The sequence below is a fragment of the Rattus norvegicus genome, chromosome X, assembly GCF_036323735.1.
Source record: "Rattus norvegicus strain BN/NHsdMcwi chromosome X, GRCr8, whole genome shotgun sequence".
NCBI classification, from domain to species: Eukaryota; Metazoa; Chordata; class Mammalia; order Rodentia; family Muridae; genus Rattus; species Rattus norvegicus.
Genome location: NC_086039.1, coordinates 26488729 through 26499075, shown reverse-complemented (window position 1 = coordinate 26499075; position 10347 = coordinate 26488729). Strand labels below are relative to the sequence as shown.

General features: G+C 39.8%; 1 pseudogene; it reads left to right on the top strand.

The window, feature by feature from the left end:
* Window positions 1–7220: 7220 nt before the first annotated feature.
* Window positions 7221–10134, top strand: LOC100362443 (hypothetical; annotated as a pseudogene).
* The last annotated feature ends 213 nt before the right edge of the window (window positions 10135–10347 follow it).

Below are 10347 nucleotides of genomic sequence, written 5' to 3'. Positions count from 1 at the left end.
TTTTAAAGAAGGAGTGAAGCATTCACATTTTGATCATCTGTCTTGAGTTTCATTTGTTCTAGGCATCTAGGGTAATTCAAGCATTTGGGCTAATAGCCACTTATCAATGAGTGCATACCATGTATGTCTTTCTGTGATTGGGTTAGCTCACTCAGGATGATGTTTTCCAGTTCCAAACATTTGCCTACGAATTTCATAAAGTCGTTGTTTTTGATAGCTGAGTAATATTCCATTGTGTAGATGTACCACATTTTCTGTATCCATTCCTCTGTTGAAGGGCATCTGGGTTCTTTCCAGCTTCTGGCTAATATAAATAAGGCTGCAATAAACATAGTGGAGCACGTGTCTTTTTTATATGTTGGGACATCTTTTGGGTATATGCCCGAGAGAGGTATAGCTGGATCCTCAGGCAGTTCAATGTCCAATTTTCTGAGGATCCTCCAGACTGATTTCCAGAATGGTTGTACCAGTTTGCAATCCCACCAACAATGGAGGAGTGTTCCTCTTCCTCCACATCCTCGCCAGCCTTTGCTGTCACCTGAGTTTTTGATCTTAGCCATTCTCACTGGTGTGAGGTGAAATCTCAGGGTTGTTTTGATTTGTATTTCCCTTATGACTAAAGATGTTGAACATTTCTTTAGGTGTTTCTCAGCCATTCAGCATTCCTCAGCTGTGAATTCTTTGTTTAGCTCTGAACCCCATTTATTAATAGGGTTATTTGTTTCCCTGCGTTCTAACTTCTTGAGTTCTTTGAATACTTTGGATATAAGGCCTCTATGTGTTGTAGGATTGGTAAAGATGTTTCCCAATTTGTTGGTTGCCGTTTTGTCCTAACCACAGTGTCCTTTGCCTTACAGAAGCTTTGCAGTTTTATGAGATCCCATTTGTCGATTCTTGATCTTAGAGCGTAAGCCATTGGTGTTTTGTTTAGGAAATTTTTTCCAGTGCTCATGTGTTCCAGATGCTTCCCTAGTTTTTCTTCTATTAGTTTGAGTGTGTCTGGTTTGATTTGGAGGTCCTTGATCCACTTGGACTTAAGCTTTGTACAGGGTGATAAGCATGGATCGATCTGCATTCTTCTACATGTTGACCTCCAGTTGAACCAGCGCCATTTGCTGAAAATGCTATCTTTTTTCCATTTGATGGTTTTGGCTCCTTTTGTCAAAAATCAAGTGACCATAGGTGTGTGGGTTCATTTCTGGGTCTTCAATTCTATTCCATTGGTCTATCTGTCTGTCTCTGTACCAATACCATGCAGTTTTTATCACTATTGCTCTGTAATACTGCTTGAGTTCAGGGATAGTGATTCCCCCTGAAGTCCTTTTATTGTTGAGGATAGCTTTAGCTATCCTGGGTTTTTTATTCCAGATGAATTTGCACATTGTTCTGTCTAACTCTTTGAAGAATTGGATTGGTATTTTGATGGGGATTGCATTGAATCTGTAGATTGCTTTTGGTAAAATGTCCATTTTTACTATATTAATCCTGCCAATCCATGAGCATGGGAGATCTTTCCATCTTTTGAGATCTTCTTCAATTTCCTTCTTCAGTGTCTTGAAGTTCTTATTGTACAGATCTTTTACTTGCTTGGTTAAAGTCACACCGAGGTACTTTATATTATTTGGGTCTATTATGAAGGGTGTCGTTTCCCTAATTTCATTCTTGGCTTGTTTCTCTTTTGTGTAGAGGAAGGCAACTGATTTGTTTGAGTTAATTTTATACCCAGCCACTTTGCTGAAGTTGTTTATCAGCTTTAGTAGTTCTCTGGTGGAACTTTTGGGATCACTTAAATATGCTATCATATCATCTGCAAATAGTGATATTTTGACCTCTTATTTTCCGATCTGTATCCCCTTGACCTCCTTTTGTTGTCTGATTGCTCTGGCTAGAACTTCAAGAACTATATTGAATAAGTAGGGAGAGAGTGGGCAGCCTTGTCTAGTCCCTGATTTTAGTGGGATTGCTTCAAGTTTCTCTCCATTTAGTTTAATGTTAGCAACTGGTTTGCTGTATATGGCTTTTACTATGTTTAGGTATGGGCCTTGAATTCCTATTCTTTCCAGGACTTTTATCATGAAGGGGTGTTGAATTTTGACAAATGCTTTCTCAGCGTCTAATGAAATGATCATGTGGTTTTGTTCTTTCAGTTTGTTTATATAATGGATCACGTTGATGGTTTTCCGTATATTAAACCATCCCTGCATGCCTGGGAAGAAGCCTACTTGGTCATGGTGGATGATTGTTTTGATGTGCTTTGGATTCGGTTTGCCAGAATTTTGTTGAGTATTTTTGCGTCGATATTCATAAGGGAAATTGGTCTGAAGTTCTCTTTCTTTGTTGTGTCTTTGTGTGGTTTAGGTATAAGAGTTATTGTGGCTTCGTAGAAGGTATTCGGTAGTGATCCATCTGTTTCAATTTTGTGGAATAGTTTGGATAATATTGGTATGAGGTCTTCTATGAAGCTTTGATAGAATTCTGCACTAAACCCGTCTGGACCTGGGCTCTTTTTGGTTGGGAGACCTTTAATGACTGCTTCTATTTCCTTAGGAGTTATGGGGTTGTTTAACTGGTTTATCTGTTCCTGATTTAAATTCGGTACCTGGTATCTGTCTAGGAAATTGTCCATTTCCTGAAGATTTTCAAGTTTTGTTGAATATAGGTTTTTATAGTAAGATCTGATGATTTTTTGAATTTCCTCTGAATCTGTTGTTATGTCTCCCTTTTCATTTCTGATTTTGTTAATTTGGACGCACTCTCTGTGTCCTCTCGTTAGTCTGGCTAAGGGTTTATCTATCTTGTTGATTTTCTCAAAGAATCAACTTTTGGTTCTGTTGATTCTTTCTATGGTCCTTTTTGTTTCTACTTGGTTGATTTCAGCTCTGAATTTGATTATTTCCTGCCTTCTACTCCTTCTGGGTGTATTTGCTTCTTTTTGTTCTAGAGCTTTTAGGTGTGCTGTCAAGCTGCTGACATATGCTCTTTCCTGTTTCTTTCTGCAGGCACTCAGCTCTATGAGCTTTCCTCTTAGCACAGCTTTCATTGTGTCCCATAAGTTTGGGTATGTTGTACCTTCATTTTCATTAAATTCTAAAAATTTTTTAATTTCTTTCTTTATTTCTTCCTTGACCAGGTTATCATTGAGTAGAGCATTGTTCAATTTCCAAGTATATGTGGGCATTCTTCCTTGATTGTTATTGAAGACCAATTTTAGGGGTGGTGGTCCGATAGCACGCATGGGATTATATCTATCTTTCTGTACCTGTTGAGGCCCGTATTTTGCCCAATTATATGGTCAATTTTGGAGAAAGTACCATGAGGAGCTGAGAAGAAGGTATATCCTTTTGCTTTAGGATAGAATGTTCTATAAATATCTGTTAAGTCCATTTGGCTCATGACTTCTCTTAGTCTGTCTACATCTCTGTTTAATTTCTGTTTCCATGATCTGTCCATTGATGAGAGTGGGGTGTTGAAATCTCCCACTATTATTGTGTGAGGGGCAATGGGTGTTTTGAGCTTTAGTAAGGTTCCTTTTACATATGTAGGTGCCCTTGTATTTGGGGCATAGATATTTAGGATTGAGAGTTCATCTTGGTGGATTTTTCCTTTGATGGATATGAAGTGTCCTTCCTTATCTTTTTTGATGACTTTTAGTTGAAAATTGATTTTATTTGATATTAGAATGGATACTCCAGCTTGCTTCTTCTGACCATTTGCTTGGAAAATTGTTTTCCAGCCTTTCACTCTGAGGTAATGTCTGTCTTTGTCTCTGAGGTGTGTTTCATGTAGGCAGCAGAATGCAGGGTCCTCGTTGCGTATCCAGTTTGTTAATGTATGTCTTTTTATTGGGGAGTTGAGGCCATTGATGTTGAGAGATATTAAGGAATAGTGATTATTGCTTCCCGTTATATTCATATTTGCATGTGAGGTTATGTTTGTGTGCTTTCATTCTCTTTCTTTTGTTGCCAAGACGATTAGTTTCTTGCTTCTTCTAGGGTATAGCTTGCCTCCTTATGTTGGGCTTTACCCTTTATTATCCTTTGTAGTGCTGGATTTGTAGAAAGATATTGTGTAAATTTGGTTTTGTCATGGAATATCTTGGTTTCTCCATCTATGTTAATTGAGAGTTTTGCAGGATACAGTAACCTGGGCTGGCATTTGTGTTCCCTTAGGGTCTGTATGACATCAGTCCAGAATCTTCTGGCCTTCACAGTTTCTGGCGAGAAGTCTGTTGTGATTCTGATAGGTCTGCCTTTATATGTTACTTGACCTTTTTCCCTTACTGCTTTTAACATTCTTTCTTTATTTTGTGCGTTTGGTGTTATGACTATTATGTGACGGGAGGTGTTTCTTTTCTGGTCCAATCTATTTGGAGTTCTGTAGGCTTCTTGTATGCATATGGATATCTCTTTTTTTAGATTAGGGAAGTTTTCTTCTATGATTTTGTTGAAGATATTTACTGGTCCTTTGAGCTGGGAGTCTTCACTCTCTTCTATACCTATTATCCTTATGTTTGATCTTCTCATTGAGTCCTGGATTTCCTGTATATTTTGGACCAGTAGTTTTTTCTGCTTTACATTATCTTTGACAGTTGAGTCAATGATTTCTATGGAATCTTCTGCTCCTGAGATTCTCTTCCATCTCTTGTATTCTTTTGGTGAAGCTTGTATCTACAGCTCCTTGTCTCTTCTTTTGGTTTTCTATATCCAGGGTTGTTTCCATGTGTTCTTTCTTGATTGCTTCTATTTCCATTTTTAATTCCTTCAACTGTTTGATTGTGTTTTCCTGGAATACTTTCAGGGATTTTTGCGATTCCTCTCTGTAGGCTTCTACTTGTTTATTAATGTTTTCCTGTGTTTCCCTAAGGGAGTTCTTCACGTCATTCTTGAAGTCCTCCAGCATCGTGATCAAATATGATTTTGAAACTAGATCTTGCTTTTCTGGTGTGTTTGGATATTCCATGTTTGTTTTGGTGGGAGAATTGGGCTCCGATGATGCCACATAGACTTGGTTTCTGTTGCTTGGGTTCCTGAGCTTGCCTCTCGCCATCAGATTATCTCTAGTGTTACTTTGTTCTGCTATTTCTGACAGTGGCTAGACTGTCCTATAAGCCTGTGTGTCAGGAGTGCTCCTGTTTTCGTCTCTTTCAGTCAATTATGGGGACAGAGTGTTCTGCTTTCGGGCGTGTAGTTTTTCCTCTCTACAGGTCTTCAGCTGTTCCTGTGGGCCTGTGTCTTGAGTTCACCAGGCAGCTTTCTTGCAGCAGAAAAGTTGGTCTTACTTGTGGTCCCGAGGCTCAAGTTCGCTCGTGGGGTGCTGCCCACGGGCTCTCTGCAGTGGCAGCAACCAGGAAGACCTGTGCTGCCCCTTCCGGGAGCTTCAGTGCACCAGGTTTCCAGATGGCCTTTGGTGTTTTCCTCTGGCGTCCGAGATGTGTGTGCAGAGAGCAGTCTCTTCTGTTTTCCCAGGCTTGTCTGCCTCTCTGAAGGTTTAGCTCTCCCTCCCACGGGATTTGGGTGCAGAGAACTGTTTATCCGGTCTGTTTCCTTCAGGTTCCGGCGGTGTCTCAGGCAGGGGTCCTGCTGCTCCTGGGCCCTCCCCCACGGGAGCCCAGAGGCCTTATACAGTTTCCTCTTGGGCCAGGGATGTGGGCAGGGGTGGGCAGTGTTGGTGGTCTCTTCAGCTCTGCAGCCTCAGGAGTGCCCACCTGACCAGGCGGTGAGGTCTCTTTCCCACGGGGTCTGGGAGCAGAGAGCTGCTGCGGGCCGGGATCCGCGGGTGTGTGATTTCCGGAAAACACAGGAGGTGCCCTGTCCTAGAGGAGTTCTGCCTCTGTGTGTCCCTATTTCACCAGGCAGCTTTCTTGCAGCAGACAAGTTGGTCTTACCTGTGGTCCCGAGGCTCAAGTTTGCTCGAGGGGTGCTGCCCACGGGCTCTCTGCAGTGGCAGCAACCAGGAAGACCTGTGCTGCCCCTTCCGGGAGCTTCAGTGCACCAGGGTTCCAGATGGCCTTTGGTGTTTTCCTCTGGTGTCCGAGATGTATGTACAGAGAGCAGTCTCTTCTGGTTTCCCAGGCTTGTCTGCCTCTCTGAAGGTTTAGCCCTCCCTCCCACGGGATTTGGGTGCAGAGAACTGTTTATCCGGTCTGTTTCCTTCAGGTTCTGGCGGTGTCTCAGGCAGGGGTCCTGCTGCTCCTGGGCCCTCCCCCACGGGAGCCCAGAGGCCTTATACAGTTTCCTCTTGGGCCAGGGATGTGGGCAGGGGTGGGCAGTGTTGGTGGTCTCTTCTGCTCTGCAGCCTCAGGAGTGCCCACCTGACCAGGCAGTGAGGTCTCTTTCCCACGGGGTCTGGGCGTATTTTCTGAGCCTTACATGCAAGTACAATTTTAGATATGTCCAGTGAGAGTGGATTAACAAATCTGCATTCTTATTGGTTATGTTTTCTGGAGAAGTCTTTGAAACAGGTTAATATTTTTACTTTGTCTCATTTCCATCTTTACTTACAAGTGATCGCGATACTTTTAAGATACAGTTATAGTTACTTCAGAAGAAATTTAACCAACAAAACCACATAGCTTCAAGTCCTTAGGAATACAGTGACCTGCCTGGATGTTATACTTTTGTAAGTTCTATAAAGGTTATGGGAGTAACAAACAACATTTATATTGGACTGTCTCAGGGTCCATTTCAAGAGGTAGAACCCATTTACAACAATGCCTAAGTCGACAAGCACCTGATATTAGATAAGTCATCACCATAGGAGAAACCTAGTCCTAAAATTCTAATCAAGGCATATTGAAGTAAGATCACTCTTAATATAAACCTCATTTACTCATAGATTTTGGCCTTACTCAACACATTTCATAGGCTTCGTTTGCTGTAGATGATAATTAACAAAGAAACCGACAAACCCACAGTGTTGGAGACATTGAGGTATGTACTGCTAAATGATATCTGTTCATCATGCTGCTGTGATTCATGAGACTGTGATAGTATGTACACAAGTTCATACCAGACAATACCAATATCGTCATAAAGTAATTAACACAAAGAATCACCACTCTCCAAGAATTTATTTTTATTGAAAGCCTGCTAGAAAAAAGAAAGACATTTTTACCAAAGGAACATCACTTTGTACATCTAGGACAGCCAACATGACAGGGAGTAATAACAGCACTTATCAATAACTCTTGAGAGTTTTTTTATTATCAGAGTATATTTCAAATGGAACAACTCATCATTGGTACACGAAGATAGATCTGTAAATTAGTTTTTTGAGGGATTTCTAAGTGGATCTGTATGAAGCACTTGCATTTACACTATAAGATTCAGACATGAGAATTGCCAGATACCAGATACCGTTAGGCTATCATATTTGTGTGGCATAGCATTTTTTACCTGTCTCTGGTTGTAAATGCAAACTTACTGCCACTTCAGTTCACTGCTGTAGATCTTCCTTTGTAAGTAAAAAGGTGTGAGTAAGGTATTACTGAAGTCACCATCAATTGAAATCCCATATTTTGGCTGTAACTTTTCAAGGGATACAATTACTATTTTCTCCAAATAGGGAATCACATGCCACAGAAACTGTCCAGTATTGTTTTCTTCGGAGGGAAAGTTTTTGAGCCAGAAGATCCTGATTTTAGTACCTTTATAAATTTTGCAAGGAGAGTAGCAATGAAATTAACCACCGACTTGGTAGCTGCAAACATTTGTTTACTTGGAATTCTACTCAAGCACCCCATGCCATCACTCAGGAAATAATTTTCTATGACCATTAACACTTACTACCTCCAAAGTTATGAATGCAGGACACATCTAAATGAATTTGCGCATACATTACATGTGGAGTCTTTATTTTTTGCTAAGAGATATATACAAGTTAGTCTGGGAAATTGATATGCAATAATCAAAAAAGTGCATCTTCTAAAAGTGTTTATTTGTTTATTTCATGGGTAAGTTATGGAAATATTAACAAGTCTTCATGGTTTTCATGTAAATTTTAGATGTTAGTCTTCAAGAGTGAATTCAGGATCTTTCAGGGTTTCAGCAATCACTCTCCTCTGAGGAATTTCCTTGGCACAGATATCTAGAGACTTTGAAAGTCATGTTATTATGGCTTTAATATATATATATATATATATATATATATATATTAAAAGTTTTGCATTTCAGAAAGAGTATATAAGAATAACATTCCACACTGTTAGTTTGATCTATTTAGTGTTCCTTTTTGAAATGCATCTATATGTTCCTATCTCTTTTCCTGTGTGTTGTGTCCCTGTCCTTGTATTAAAGCATGTATACATATATAAGACTATACATGTCTCATGTAGGGATTTTAGACATGCATCTTCATAAAATATGGATTATTTTTATTTTGATTGTTATTTCTCCAGAATTCATTGCCCAATAGATATGTGATAGTCCTGAGAAGTAATTTAGAAATTATATTTGAAAATCCTTGTGATTTTTATTCTCATTTATTTATGTATGTGTATTGAAAACACAGATGACAAAACATCACCTTTCATGTGAAAATATATACTTTTTTTCTTACTATAATTACTATCAATATTCTTTGTTACTAAAGCTTACAATTTATTACTTGACAAGTACATTGAAATTGTGAGAGTAAAAACACTTGTAGATGGTAATCCTTTCATGGTTCTAGATTTCCAGTCTTCTTATATCCTTACTTGTATTATGTTAACCATTAATGGCTAGACTTCTCTTTCTTCATGATTTTTTGTTGGGAATATTTCTTAATTTACATTTCAAATGTTTTCCATTTCCCAGTTTCCTGCCTATAATCTCCCTATCTGCTTCCCCTCCCCAACAAGGGTGTTCCCCCCTTCCACCTCCCCTACCTTAATCCCAACATTCCACTGTCCTGGGAATCCAACCTTGGCAGGCGCAAGAGCTTCCCCTCAACTAGTGCCCCAACAAAGCTATTCTCTGCTACATATGCAATTGGAGCCCTAGGTCAGTCCATGGTTAAGTCCATGGAGAAGGTTCTTAACATCTGCTGCCATGTTCTCCCAGTTCCTTTTTCCCTGCTTCTTTCTCCTTTGTAAAACCTGTGTTCCTGCCTCCATTCCTTCTCTTCCAATGACAGAAAATGGCCTCATTTTATCTTGTCTGCCTTAACTTGCATAATGCAACAGACTGTTCCTATATTTCTGTTCCCAGAGGCACTGTGCAGTTTCCTTTTAGACCATGGACCTGGGCAGAGGTGGGCAGAAGTGGCAGTCTGTCCTGCGGTCTCAGGATGTTCCATACTTCTGGATGTTCAACTCTCTGCCCCACAGGATTTGGGTGCAGAGAGCTCGGCCATGGTTAGACTTTATAAATGTAACTGTGTGAAATTAGTGGCATGTGGTGAGATCTTAGTACTCTATGTACAGTGACTATTTTGTTCTGCCAAATTCCTTTGTGTCCCTGTCTTGACTTTATACTTCTTCAATATTAGCTTCAGATTTAGCTGTAGAAAGGAGTGCATCTACAAGTTGAGTGGATTAATTATCAGCTTATCAGCTTTCCAGTTGTAAATGCTCATTGCCAGCAGCTTATGCTGGCAGCTGTGGGAATTTGACAATGTTGTGCAGTTTGTGTCCTTTGGACTATGGGAAGCATATTGTCAACAGCTTAATGTCTTTTGGACACTAACCAAGATGCTGGTGTACACCCTATTAATTCAACTTTGAAAATTTCAAATGAATTTTTGTATGCACAAAACCTTGTAGTATGGGCCATTTGATGAAGCCTGTGGTTCTGACTTTCAGTGCAATGCCCTTTAAGATCAGCTGCATTAAAGACCAACTTCTGGAGATGCAGATATATTGCTATAAGATTTCTGCCTTAATTTTGTTTGTTAGCAGCATGTTCATATTTGTTTCTGTGACCTGGAACCATATGGTAGATCTTTATGGCCAAACCAGTCTTGAATTTCCACCTGAATTTCTGGTTAAGAAAAAAAAACACTGAAAAGCAAACCTTTAACTGCAGTGTTACCAGTAGGCCTCTTCATATCCACCATGACTTTGTTTTCTATATTCATGTTCATCTCTGAGATAAGAAACTACAGAATCCTCTGAAAACCAAATCTGGTTCCACAACAACCCGACTCAATGCCTGAAGCTAACAATTATGCATTTGTAACATCTTTGAGAATGTTCCTTGTGAAGTTTCCTATTCCTACAGGGAACTCATGTGGCCACCTACTCATTCTAAATAACTTTGTTCTATATCAAATTTCAAATGGTTCCCAGGCTGTGGTTAAGCTTACTTCATCCTCCATATCCCTTGATATTTTTACTTTTTTAATTTTGTTATATCCCAAACACTAAAG